The sequence below is a fragment of the Pteronotus mesoamericanus genome, unplaced genomic scaffold, assembly GCF_021234165.1.
Source record: "Pteronotus mesoamericanus isolate MK-2021 breed Mesoamerican mustached bat unplaced genomic scaffold, CSHL_Meso_final contig_20, whole genome shotgun sequence".
Lineage (NCBI taxonomy): Eukaryota > Metazoa > Chordata > Mammalia > Chiroptera > Mormoopidae > Pteronotus > Pteronotus mesoamericanus.
In genome coordinates, this window is record NW_026555085.1 from 20,456,395 (window position 1) to 20,462,174 (window position 5,780).

At 38.5% G+C, this 5,780-nt stretch overlaps 1 pseudogene; it reads left to right on the top strand.

Moving 5' to 3' along the window:
• Nucleotides 1-922: 922 nt before the first annotated feature.
• On the top strand, nt 923-1,998 carry LOC129067087 (pantothenate kinase 3-like; annotated as a pseudogene).
• The last annotated feature ends 3,782 nt before the right edge of the window (nt 1,999-5,780 follow it).

Genomic DNA, 5,780 nt, shown 5'->3' on the forward strand with positions numbered 1-5,780 from the left:
TGCATCGAATATGTAAGGAGAATCAGTGTTGACTGACCAAAGGTTTTGACATATGACTATGGTGGAGTGACTGTGGCACGAACATGAAAGCCAGCAGAACCCGGTGTCACCTGGCATGAGTTTATAATAAAGATGAAAGCCAGTCTACCAAGAGATAAGAGAAAGGCAAAAGGTAGACTCATACTAATGAAATACAAAACTGAAGCCTGATTACTCACTAAAGGCACGTGACAAGATGCCATATATTCTGTGAAGGGAGGCTCAAAGGAACCCCTACAAGATCAGGACAAGTTGTCATAAAAAGACAGATGAAAAATCAACTTTTCAGCTAAAGCATTGCTGATACATGGGGTTGGCCACTTGAACATGCAGGTTTCAAGTTGTAACACCTAAATGAAGGGACAGTGCTCTTTGTTGTCACAAATGTTTAAATCAATATAGTATGACGTGCAAATTAAAACTACATTGAGATACTTTTCTTCACCCACTAGGGTGACTAAAATTTAAAAACAGGCAATACTGAGACCTGACAAAGATGTGAAACCAAGTAGGATTTTCATACATTTCAGATGGGAATGCAAAATGACACAGTCACTTTGGAAAATAGTTTGAGGGACCGGGACCTTTGGTTTGGAGCAGCTTTGGGCCCCACCCTACCCCACCCCACCCGACCCCACCCACCCAGGGGAGAGGCCAGCAGCCTTCTCCAGCTCGCTGGGTCCTGGCCAACCCTTTTGGGGGTTGGGGGCCATCCCCTGGCCAGCCTAGCCTGGGGTGCAGTCCCACCCTAGGCCCACCCCACCCCACCCAGCTAGCTTAAGGGGTGGGACCAGCTGGGCCTCCTGCAGGGCCTAAGGACCTCTGGAGTCACTGCCACCATCCTCCGAGCACCAAACCACAGGCTGTCCCTCAGGCCGTCACCATGAAAATCAAGGATGCCAAGAAACACTCTTTCCCATGGTTCAGCATGGACACTGGGGGAACACTAGTAAAGCTCTCATATTTTGAGCCTATAGATATCACAGCAGAGGAAGAACAAGGAGTTGAGAGCTTGAAAAGTATCCGGAAATATTTGACTTTTAACATAGCGTAGGGATCCACTGGTATTTGGGATGTGCACCTTGAACTGAAGGATTTAACACTTTTTGGCCGAAGAGGAAACCTGCACTTTATCAGATTTTCAAACCAGGACCCACCTACTTCTATTCAAATGGGATAAGATAAAAAATTCTCAATAATACTCACGGTGGTACTTACAAGTTTGAAGATTTTTGCACAATTGGAAACCTCCACCTGCACAAATTGGATGAACTTGACTGTCTTGCTGTATAGAGAGTCTGTCAGTTTCAATGAACAATCAGAGGGCTGCTATTTTGCTAATGCCTCAGAGCCTGGGCAATGCCAAAAGATGCCTTTTAACCTGGACAATCCCTGTCCACTGCTGGTGGGCAACACTGGCTCAGGAAACAGTATTCTAGCAGTCCATTCCAAAGACAGCTATAGACGCGTAACTGGGAGAAGCCTTGGAGGCAGTACCTTTCTGGGCTGATGAGGTTTATTGACTGGCTGTGAAAGCTTTGAAGAAGCTCTTGAAATGGCATCCAAAAGTGGCAGCACCCAAGCTGACAAGCTGGTCCATGACAGTTATGGGGGAGGTCATGAAAGATTTGGTCTGCCAGGTTTGGCTGTAGCATCTATTTTAGCAACATGGTTTATAAGGAGAAGCAAGAATCTGTTAGTAAAGAACACCTAGCAAGAGCTACTTTAGTTACCATCACCAGTAATATTGGTTCTGTGGTGCGAATGTGTGCTGTTAATGAGAAAATAAACAGAGTTGTCTTCATTGGAAACTTTTTACGAGTCAATACTCTCTCAATGAAGTTTTTGGCATATGCACTGGATTATTGGTCAAAAGGCCAACTGAAAGCATTGTTTCTAGAGCATGAGGGGTACTTGGGACCAGTCAGTGCACCTCTTGGGCTCCCAAATTTCAGCTAAAGCATCAGATTTCTCTCTGCTAATGTCATCCAGGAGGACCTGAAAACCAGAGGTATTTTACTGAGTTATTTGTCACTGGGAACCAAAGGATGAAAGAGTAGCAGGATTTCTGTTAATTTTTAAATGTCAAAACAGTAAGTTGCTAAATGTTGCCATATTACAGCAAGAACACAGTAAAAGGTAGTGTTTCCAACTGCAATGCTTTACCTTCTGTATACAGCCAGTGTTAAATCCTTTAATGCAATACAGCTTCTGATTATTGAGCTTTCTCTCAAAAACATTTTCTATTTTATGTAGCCAACATTGCAGTACTGTACACTCAAACACAAATCTTTAAAGTCTCAGAAATGTTTAGCTCATGAAAATAATTCTGAATATTTGTTACAAGTCTGTTCTGTGTGTGTTTTGGTTACTGTTAAGCAGACAGCAACATACCCTGTATCAAAATGAATTGAAATGGCAATCAAAGATGATCATTCTTATGTGATTTTAGAAATGTTAAGGGAATATTAATTATGCATTATTGTAGCTTTCCTAACATATCCCCCCAAAGGCATGTTTATGTGATCTTTCCCCAGAAGTACAACCTTTTTCAAATGCCATAATTTAATCAAAATATTATTCTTAAATGGTAGTTTGAATTTCAAACAAATCCTAGAAAATCCACATATTTGGTCACACTGTACTTCCTGTATTTTATTAATCAGTACATTTTAAAATGCTTAATGTTTTTTAATTGGAGGCTTAATTACTTATTTGAAAGTCTGATGAGGCCAGAGGACTGTTCTAATGGAGAGTGGTTGGGAGAGTTCTTATACCACATTTTATCTCAGGCCCAAACTCGGTCCTTTCTGGTTAATTAGGTCTGAACCTTCAAAGCTAAAGACTTAATTCTATTATGAACAGCAACAAAATCACAATTATTCTAAATTGATGTTATGGAAATCTAAAAGATTTGTTTTGAGACCCTGGAATTCTGAGGCAGTACTGCAGAATTATGAAAGAATCAGTGTTTTGTATATCTTGGTAATGAAAGAATTATAGTTCCAAAATTTGTAAATCTCTTTGTCTTAGAATTTGTTCTCTATTTTGAATTCTTTCTTTATGCTGTTATAACTTTTTCCAGATTTTCATTTTGGTAGTAACATTTTGGAGTCCAGTAGGTCAGCAAAATTGTGAGATTGTTTCTCATGATTTATGAGGTAGGGAGACTTGAGAAAACTATTCAGTTCCTTAAATCATTTCCAGTAAATCAGAGTGTGCTTTGAAGAGTTTAAAAATTGTTTACATTACAGGAATAAGTACTACAATGTGTTTTTACAGAATACAGTTTTGCTCCATAGAGAACAGTTTTCAGTAGACTATCAAGAGGTGCTTGATAAAGACATTTCTCCTCAGTGTTTTCAAAATTTGTGCTCAAATACTTAAAATTTAGTTTTCTCTATCTAAAAACATTAACATGAATAATAGGAGTGAATATGTACAGGGGAAAGTATGTCAAGAAAATTTTTTAGAATTTAGAATATTTAGAACTTGAAATTCATGTCAATCAGGAGTCACTTTGCAAACCTACGACTAAATGTTTCTCTGTTTCCATTGTAGTGATTAGATAATTTCAGCCAAAAGTTATATACTCAGTTTATTTTAAAATTTTGTGATTTGAGCATTTCTACAGAAGTTTTTCTCTTTAAATGATAAGTTCAAGTTATATTTCTGTGTGGCACACTGTACATTACATTAGCAGCTATAAGTTGAGGTGGTCTTTAAGAGGGAAGTAGGATGATCAAAGCCTCATCACTACGTTGTTTAATTTGGGACTGTGGTTCAGACTTCTTGACCTCAGAAGCCGCAGTTACCTGCTAAAATGTCTACCAAGGGGAGTGCCATCTTAACACTCCTGCACTTGGCTTTTCTCAGGTATAATCAAGAATTGTGAGGAAGGCTGCCAAGAGTCTGGTTTTTTATCATGCTCTCAAGAAATTCTTGAGAGAATAGAGTGGTAAATAGGTTTGGTTCTAGTCCCAATCAATATAATGCTTCAAAGTTCTGTTCTTGAACAGTGCTAATAGTGAGCCACATGTAATTTTACATTGTCTATTGGGCACATTTAAAATTAAAAAGAGAAAGGTGAAATTCATTTTTATTACATATTTCTATTTAATTCCATATATTCAATATGTTATTTCAACACATAATCAATATTAAAATCAAACCATTGTTTGTTATATAGAAAATTATCTAGGAGATAATTTATGTTTTGGTTTTTTTGTATTTAGTCTTCAAAACCAGTTTGTATTTGAATACAGCGCATCTCAACTGAGCCTAACCACATGTCAAGTTCTCCGGAGCCAAGTTTGGGTAGGGGCTCCTGGATTAGTGCCATTTTAGGACTAGCTCCTAAAAATGAACACCATCATGTATCCATTAAAACTTCCAAAGATGGGTTTTTAAAAGATTTGTCTGAGGGGAGAAATATGGCAACTTTATCTTTTAAAAAGAGAAAGGTGGATAGGAAGAAGATCATTTGGGCTGCTTTCTCTTACACAGACAAGCCTAGAATATTTTGACCATTCCAAAAATACCTTATGTTGCATCCTGGGGGCACATGGCATGTCTCAGTTTTTCCAATGACAATGATAGAGCTGCCTGAGACACATTCTGACTGCCCCCAACAGTCTCTGAAGTGCACATTACCTTCACTGGAGCAAACTGGATGATGCCAATGACTTAAATGTCCCCCCACCTTATCTAATTTAATTTTGAGAAACCAATTTTGAAGGATTAAAAAGAGGCCCTATTAATTCTTTGTTGAATTATGTACGCACAAGAGAATCTTTAACTTTAGGAATTAATTTTCATTCTAAAGAACTCTGGTAACATTTTTCAAATGCAGGGAGCACTATCAATTTGTTTTGAGACTTAGTAGAGAACACAAGGTCTAGAACTTTCTACCACCACCATCCTCCTGCCCCCACAAAAAGATTGCTTTTTAACTAGAGACTTTTAGAAATAATGGCTTTCAGTTCTAGAACCCCAATTCTCCAACGACAAAATATTAAATTAGTAGACTTACCTACCTGTTGACATGGGCAGTTCCTTGCTCAGGTAATCTAATCTAAGTATGTGGACTCTTAGTTTAGGAAAAGTCCGTGCTATTGCCAATACTATATTTGGTAACTGATAGTCCTTCAAGAAGTTCAGAATATTTGCCAAATATTATACTCTGTAAAGGTTCCTGAGTTTTTTGCCTTTGCCTGCAAATGGGATTGCTGTATTGTAAGTCTTGGTTTCTGAAAGCCTCATTTCTGTGAGGGAGTGATGCAGCCGGGAGGGAGAGCCGCTCCTCTGTGTGGCGGTGCTCTTGCCTTCTGAGAGCATCCAGGGCCCTTGACTTGATTTCTAAGGCTGTGTCCTTGGGGGGAAAGCTGAGAAGTCAAGAGCTTCCAAATGTCCTTTGTAACCACTGTTTGTCATATAGAAAACTTTGTATTTTGTTTAGTGTGTCAATTTGGGGTTGGGGGCTTGAATGCTTAATTCTCTTCAGTCTATTATTGCATTTGAGAATGTAGTTTAAAAATTCTCCTTTAAAGCCATGTAAAGACTGAAAGGATAACCGCCAGAAAGATGTGTGCATTTTCTCATTTCACTTACTGTTTTGTGGTATGTGTAAACAAAGTACTAGAAATATATTGCCTTTTGTAATAATACTCTTTGACCTGTTTAAGATGGTTTGCCATGAAGTGTCAATGATGTCCTTTTACCCAATACGTTGGTTTATTTTA